The sequence below is a fragment of the Chroicocephalus ridibundus genome, chromosome 5, assembly GCF_963924245.1.
Source record: "Chroicocephalus ridibundus chromosome 5, bChrRid1.1, whole genome shotgun sequence".
NCBI lineage: Eukaryota > Metazoa > Chordata > Aves > Charadriiformes > Laridae > Chroicocephalus > Chroicocephalus ridibundus.
In genome coordinates, this window is record NC_086288.1 from 50,430,867 (window position 1) to 50,439,771 (window position 8,905).

Below are 8,905 nucleotides of genomic sequence, written 5' to 3' on the forward strand. Positions count from 1 at the left end.
CGTGGGAGTGAGTGCTCAGGGATTTGGGAAGGGAGGGGGGAAGGGGGAAGAGTCCAAACAAAACATTTAAATGTAATTCCTTTGATGGTGCAGCTGTGAGAGGGCAACTATCTGAGGCTATTTTGCTATGATATTTCCGAGGCTGCATGGTTTTACTGTCCTTTATTAAATATGCTTCAGAAGCAGCATAGAAATCATGTTTCCATGGCCAGCTTCTCCTCAAGTTATCCCTCCTGTCTGCAGAGCGGATCTCTGTTCTACATTCATACACCACACCAACTGATGCTTCATTTTCCCCCTTTCCTGTGACCCCATCTCTTTCCCACCTTCTCTCCCAAACTTTGCATACAGGAAGTATTTCCTAAACAGCGCGAACAAAAAAAGTACAAATGAGCCGTACCTGCTTTGTGAGAAAACTGCACGATAGCCCCTAAATGAGAAGGATGAGTCAGGGCGTTATGCCTGGGAATCCACTGGCGCGATGCTGAATGACTCGTCCAAGTGCGCAGATCACTGCTAACTTCAACATGTCTACACCGCGCCTCTGCACGGAGTAGGTATCTCCCTACCTGCCCTGTCAAATAGGAACAATGGCAGCAAGTGACTTTACAGGGCACATTTCCAGAACAAAACACGCTGCAGGGCAGTCCTGTCTGCTTCCGTGAAGCTGCAACCCCTTGCTCACAAACCATTCAACCCTTTCCCTCTAAGGTTGGTTAAATCAGTAGCTAAGGTGACAAACACAAGAGTGCTACGGGGCCAGGCTGGTGTCAGTGGACTGCGGTTTCCCAGATAAATGACCACAGGCGCGGCAAGGAATCGGCTACCTGCAGTGTTACGCTGTTTTATTGCAATGGCAATGGAGGGCGGGGGGAAGCAGGGGAGGTTTTGCAGTTCTTTTTTTCAGTTTTACCCCTGAAGGCTTTTCAAGCCGACGTGCAGAAGTCACTCTCCTAGAAGAAATGCACTAGTTGAGCCTTTCCTGATAGGGCTAAACCATTCAGAAATATAGCGAAGAAACGATGAGGCAGCTCAGAAGTATCTCCTCAACCGCTAGCGCCTCTAACAAGCAGTGGTGTGACATGCCTGACGTGATTATAGAGTAAAATTTAAACGCCCTCCCTCCCAAACCATTCATTCTCATCTTCTTAGCCAAGCACCTGGCTCCCCGGCTAAGCTCCCCAGCACCTCTGCACACTCGTATTTGCATCATTACTCTCAGGTTTGCGAAAACAAGAAACTTCTGTCACACTGGAAACTGCATCTAATAGCATCCAGAAAGGGGGAGGCAAAGTGTTACCTAGGAGCTTCAGGATTTTCTCAGATAGACTTAGTTCATTTTCTCTGAAGCTTCTGTGTTTTCTACCCCCCCCCTTTCACCCCACTTCTCTCAATGGTCTAGTGCCCTCAGAGAGTCCAGGAGCAGACACCAGCTGGCCCTAGCAAAGGCCACATCCCCCACTGCCTGCGTTGTTCTCTCCAGCTCGGCTATATGGATCCCTTAATTGCATGCATGTCTTTCAGGCTATTCTCCATGCATGAGCTGTCAGCAAAACCTTGCTGGAAACACTGGAATTTCACATTTTTCATGGAGATTTTCCATATCAAATGGGCAGTTTTACATTTTCCATGAAATTCCTAATGACTACAAAAAAAATACAGCCCCAGTGTTTGGAAGGACTTGCTCAGCTTGCCTTCAGGCACCGTTAGAGTGTTAAATGCATGTGTGTGAATTTACTTAGCATATCATTTCGGGGATAGGATTGGAATATTTTTTTTCGTTGTTGTTGCGGATGACAGGAGAGAAGCATGCATTCATCCATTCATTCATAAACTCAACTTGTGGCACTGCACACTGGGGAAGGGATCTTTCGCATCATTTTTAAAACGGAGAGAGTGCAAAGCCCTGTCAACTGACAATATCCATCCAAGCTGTCATTGCCAATCACTTGAATGGACTGCAGCAGAGAGTATTTTCCACAATGAGATACCAATGGGGGTGACCATTAGGTCAGGAATCTTATTTTCTCAGCTCACCAACCCCTGCAAATAAATTCTCACCAAAAGGAGAGAAAAGCCTCATTGATTTGACAAGCGATCAGACACTGCAGTTGTCATTTTCCCAGCAGTTGCTAGCATATTTTTGCCTGGTGTGTGAGATATGAGTTTCCCGACTTAACCTATCAAGCTCTTAAAGGGATCGTCCCTTGTTCATCTGCATCCTTGTGAAAAGTAGAACTCGCGGCAATGAGACTCTGAAAGCAAACTACGCTTCAATATATCATTAGTTGATTTACAACAAAGTTCATGCAGGAGGTCTGCTTTGCTGTTAATAGTCAGACATACTTACTCGACCCACAAAAATGTGGGGTTTCCCCCATCAATACCCATTTTAATTTGTAAAACACATCTTTACAAAGTTTGTTTGTTTTTCTTTATGACTGCATCATAACAAAACCGAGAGAGGCTATGAAAGCAAGAAAAACTGCATTCTTCGGTGAAAGAAGTCACATTTTCAGGTCTCTGTGTTCTTAGACACATACATTGGGTTTTCATAACTTTTTAAAATGCTGCACTAATGTAAAAAAAAAAATATGCTGAATTCCAGCAAAAGGCCTAAATTCTACTTGTGGTTATAGTGAAAACAGATTGGTACTGGAAGTATATCTTACTCCATGCTACCCAAATCCACTTCACCTCTAAGAATTATAGCTTGAAAATTCATGTTAGATTTGCTTGGGAGTTTTTGAAGGGAATATCTTAGCATCATCCAAAATTAATTCATTTCCTCACCACAAGGATTGCCTGGTCCCTCACTTCAGAACAGTTGAGAGCCTGCAGGGATGTCAGTCCTTGGTTTAAGTGCCTTCTCCACAGCAGACATAGCAAGGATCTGAATCCAAATTCCCCAGAGTGACATCTTCGCTTTTTTAAATTAAAAACAAAAGTTTAGCATACGGAAATTTTTCACATCATGAGAAGCCTGTCCCTGCCTAGTTCTAGATGCTTTCTGAAGAGCTCACCACCTGCTTGAATACAACTACTTCAACCAGCCCAGATTATGATTTGCAAACCCTGTAATTCCATCCAGCCATCCTTTATTTAGTTCCCAACAATAAAACTGCATTAGGTCTCACTTAATCTATGGCATGATTATTATTCAGAGAAATAATGGCATCCACTAATACTGGAAGCACTTATGTCAACATTTCAGTAGATTCTTAAAATATTACATATATAAAAAAGACTTTCATCACAGTAATGAATGTATTTATATTTCCTGTTGGGAGGAGAAACTGACCAAGTCAGAATGCTCCTTTATAAGTATTCTAAAGAATGGCCAGAATGCCATTGAAAATAGATTAAGAATCAGGTGAAGCCTCACCTCTGTACTTTACACTTCATGACATACTTGGTCTAGCACAAAGATTATTCCTGCCAATTTAGTTTGTCCAATAAGAACAAGGGGAAGGACTTTTATGGTCAAACGTCAGAAAAATTGTAGCTGATTATGTTCGTAAATTGACAGTTCACTAGACTTAATAGCAAACGCTTTTAAGCATCTTCAGACTGTTCATTGTTAGTCACTACTGTATATTTTCTTAGTAGTCTTATCTTTGGAGTACATTGCTCCAGAAATTCTAGCAGCATATTGAGACATAAAGTCTGCTTCCAGATAAGCCTGTCTGGCTTAAAATTTCTTCTTTTTTCATTCCAGATAAGTGCTCAAGTGCCAGGGACCACCAGAATTTCATTTTATTCCTTATACCTCTATTAATTCTAGCTTTGCCATGTCCTTGCATACAATGTTCAGCTTCCTGGGCTACGAGCAGTCTCTAGATTGGACTGACTCTCTTTCGATTACTTTTTCTAGTGTTCTTTCCTCTCTGCACTGCATGTGATAGCCTTACCAACATATTCTTTTCAGTTGCTGCTAATTCCCTGCTTTGATTTCACATCCAACACTCCAACTATAATGTATAATCTTAATTCAAATGGCAATGCTTTTAGAGCACTGACAGTTTAGTGGGTATAGAAGACCAACACATTCCAATAAATGTCAAAGAATATTGATTCAACACTCAAGAATATTCTGAAAATAGTTAGCTGTGGATAAAATCCTGAAATTAATTTTCCCTTGGAAACCTCAAACCCTCAGGAAAAAAAAATTAGTTTTCTCTATTCTTTGCAGAAGTGGAAAAAAAAAGGTGTCTTCATGAAGCAATTTAAATAAGCATTTTCAGATACTTCCACTGTATAGCGCTAAGGATTTTAAATGCAAGCAGGCTAGTACTATCTGTCAGGAGGACTTTTCCCCACCCAAAGTCCATTTTTCCTCTGTGTGCTGTTAAATTACTATTATCTTCCATTCCCTGTAATAATGGGCTTAAGATCAAGTGAAACTGGAAATGGAAAGAACAGTGAAAGATGACAGACTTGAAGCAGTTTTATTGGAACTATGGGTTGCTCCTAAGGTCAGAATCAGTAAGTATAATTAGATTCCTGGCATTTACAACAAATGTAAAGCAACTCTGAGATCTCTTTTGTGTGCACGTAATTAAACATGCACTTTTACTGCCCTCTGCAGTACTGCAAAGTGACTTTGATTCTTGCACATGAAAGCTGATTGAAAGACCAGGCACAAATCTTCATCTCTATATTGCACTCATATTTCTGAAAACGAAGAGTTTTTCAGAAGAAATGGAATAGCCCCTTTCTAAAGAAACACAAAAGGGAACGTTGTTTTTGCTAATGATTAGAGCCCTTCCAGTACCTCCCAGGAACTTTATCAATAGAAACTTTGAATAGAGAGAAAGCTCCCAGCATAGACAGCTGAACCCCAGTTTAACCCACAAAGCAAGTTCCAACCTTCCACTTAAAACTAAGTTATTTCACAAGTGTATGAATCAGCAATTTTTGGATAAATTAGTTTGCTCTTGTGCTTAAACACAATCCAAGGGAGGTAAGTGGCAAACCCAAAGAATAAATAGCACCGGTAATCCAAAAATACAGTGGTGGTGAGAAGTGAGAGATGGTTGATTGTGCGATATGCTAGATTGTGTCTCCTTGCATGTTTTGTATTTAGGTACTTATATTTAGGTACTACCCAGATACCACAAAATTAAATACCACACGTATAGAATAAATTCTGCTCAGCAATATTGCTTTCTCTCCTAATCAATTTAAGTCTATACATTACATCTTAACTACACTGTTTTCTTCGAAAATATAATGGATTTTTGACACTTCCCAAGATAACATCAATCTCCTACCTATTTATATAATATTTTGCCAAAATCATCCCTATTTTTCAGGATGCACTAAAAAAATGTATTCTTGAACACATTTTGAGAAACGATATAGAAGAAGAAAACACAGAAGAGTAAGAATTTCCAGTAAGCTCAAAATTCTTTCCAAAAGGCTCTTTTAGCAGTCCAGTTTTGATAAAGAAATGCCTGACCCCCAGCAGACTTCCACACAGATCCATGCTCAAGCGTACATAGCTGCCATATGTATACTTTGCCTCTACACCAGGGGTTTTTATCTGCGTTAGCAACACGACAAAGCAGATAATCCTGAAAGTAACTTTAGTTAATACACACATAAACAAAACATTGTTTGAATGGTATTTTTGACTTAAAAATGGATTCATGGAACAAAGATGGTTTTAGCTTGGCTTCCTTAAAGAGACTTAAATCGTTGTACTGTTGAGTCTTTTTCAAAACATCTGTCCTGCCTCCTCTAATTTTTAAGCTAGATTTCCAGGTATTTAGCAAAAAGGTACATATGTTCCTTTAAACTTTAAGTGACAACAGTCAAGTAATGAAGGAAGACACAATTAATGCCCAAGTGAAGGAAAAGTTGGGAAACAGCTTAGCTTTTAAACGTTCTGCTTGCCATCCCATCAGCACACATACACCAACTATCCAGTCACAACAGATGGAGCTTTAAATCAGCCATAGCTACTGCTGTCAGTTATCCAGGCATGGCATGAAGGATGCTGAAAGAGGACAAGACTTGGTGTGAAGGGAGTAAGAGAAACATAAAACAGAAGGCACAAATCTATAAAAAACAGGGTTGACAGGTTCTGCTGCCTACATAACAACCTGATAATTTTTATTTTTAAAGGAATTTAACCTAGTAGGTCTACAGTTTGACAGCAGTACTTGCCAATTCTCCATCTGAAGCAAACTCCAGTGTATGCAACTATGCACAACTGAACATATGGATGTTATTTTTCCATAAGATTACCACACATTAACCTAAATGGATGAGGTTATCCCACATTTAACCACTGGAGGGCTTTATTCTATTGGGAAAAAAAAAAAAAAAGTTGTTTTCAATTCAGTGTTCAGCAGCTTTGAAAAAAATTCAAACTCAGACAACGTGAGTGCCCTTTTTAAATACGATACATAAAACGGAGTCCTCTAAGTAACTGAAGCAAAGGGGAGTAACTTGTAGGAAAAAAGACACTACAATGGATGTCCAGCTGTTTCAGGATAAATTAAAAACTCTAAGCCTGTTTCACAAACAGCTACATTTCTAGGCTGAAATGTTTTACCAACACACACCCGGTTCCTGGGTGACCATGCATGCTGAACAGCACAGACTTGGAGAGTTGAACAGCACCCAAGGTTTGCTTTTAATGAAGCCAGCAGAATTAAATTATCTGTAAGTTAGCCGAAGCACATTAGAGGAAAAGAAAACATGGGATAAATTAGCACAGAAAAAGGAACAGTAACATAGGACCTTACAGCCTGAAGCAGAAGCGACACAGCATAGCTCTGAAAAGTGAAAGGGTGGAACACGGACAGAACTGACGGAGCGCAGCAGAGTGAAAAGCAACACATCTCAACAGGGCAGGCAGTTGTGTATGCAAGTGCAACGCTCAGAGGGCAGGCTGCATGCAATGCTGAGAGCAAGATGATCATACCCCAGGGCCTATGCGGAAAACCTTGGCCGAGTAGTAGCACGTTAGTTGGCTTTGTCTCAAATTATATTTAAGTTTATGGACTAACCACTGAGAAGTTACTCTGCAGAAATTTAAAAGCATCTCAAGACATTTGCCAAAGTAGAAGTATTTGTTGTACATTACGTTATAATAAAAAAGTACTAGCCTCAGGTGTTTGTCTGGTATCTTTCTACTCTGCATAGATATTATGGTTCTTCACGATGTTTTCCCCACATTCCCCCATACCTGAATCTTCTAGTCAAAGAACGACTCCTACGTTTCCTCCTCCAGTACAGATTCCAAAGAACACAAGTCACAAAATCATAAGGACTGTCACAGAGAACTCAGATTACTGAAAAAGATTGTTGTTTTGGGGCTTTTTTTTTGTGGCAGGGGGTTGTTGGTGTTGGATTTTTAATTTTTTTGTTTTAATAGTATTTGTTCATGTATTATCTTCTCACTAAGGACAGTCTCAGATGCCATACCTACATTCTTTCTGGAATTAATATGTTTTGTGAAGTTATGGAAGAAGCTTAATAAAAACTGCTTTTCAGCAACACCGACATTTTTCAGGCTAGTAGAGTAACAAATTTTTCTACAATAAGCTCTGAAATATATGTATCTCCTGTAGCTATCTCAGTAGAGAATTATTAGGTTCAATATTCTTACTTAGAAACGAGGTGTAAGTAACCTTACCCTTTGGAAGCCTCTAAACAAAAGCATGAATATTCCACTGATCCAACATGTTCAGCTTAGCTACAGTGGTGTAGAAAAGCTTATTAAAAAAATAAAAATCATTCTACTGCCTGTTCTGATACTCAGGTACAGATTAACACACGACTGCCCCGTCCCCTCTTAAAAATCTCATCTAATTGTTTCTCTTCTAGCATAGGGACTCTGATATTGCTCCATTCTTGTTCTCCACATAAAGTATTAAAGTTAGTGATTCATTCCAGGATAAGTTAAGGTGGTATTTTATGTCCTGTGTTACTCAGGAGATCAGATTACATATATCTGTTAGTACCTCAAGACTTTAAGTTCATTTAAGATATCCTGAACAGCCTGGGTTTACCCTTGAAAAATTCTGCCACTTTATTTGTGCAAAATTTAGATATACTCTGAGGTTAAGAATAGCATGAATAGAAGCTAGTTCAGTGATCAGCTAATTCACTGCACAGCCATTCCAGTACAACACCAAACGAGACAGCTTGAGTATTACTTACTACTTGCTACAGCAAGCGTATAAGCAGCACGAGCACCTGGTGTCTCCTGATACCATGCAAACTGTGACACATCTAAGTGTCAACTACTAAACTACACTTCCAGGTTGTGAAGACAGCATCAACTTGACACAGAATACTAGTTTCCAGGTCTGCAATACCTGTTTTTCTACAGAAATCTTGGCTTACTCATTTAACGCTGGGTAAAAACACCACATCATTTAGCAATAATACTTCATTCTACACTAATATTCAACTGTGTGAACTATTGGTAGCTTATTTAAGACATGAATGGTTTTGTTCTTGGCTTCCCATTACTCATGACTAACCTTTAAAACATTCAGAAGTAACACATGTATTCTCAAAAAAAACACTCTTATGAAAATAGTTTAGTACCATCAGATACTAACAGTAGTGGCCCAGAGACAGAACCGCACTAAGCTTTAAATGGCTGACTCAAATTAGATGCATTAACTATTAAAAAACCTAATAGGAAGTAGCCACAACTTGAAATAGTGTTCCTAAGTAGCTTCATGTGCTGTCAGGCCTATCATCAAAGTTAAAAACTGAGACACTCAGAACAGTTGCTATGCGGCCTGGGAAGTCTAGTTTAAACACCTTTTTAGGCATTATGTAGAAGCCTCAAGTAAAGGCATCAAATAATTCTAGCTAGATATGGAAAAGTTTGGCTTGACCTTAAGTCCACTTTTACTGAAGGGGATACAGGAAAAAA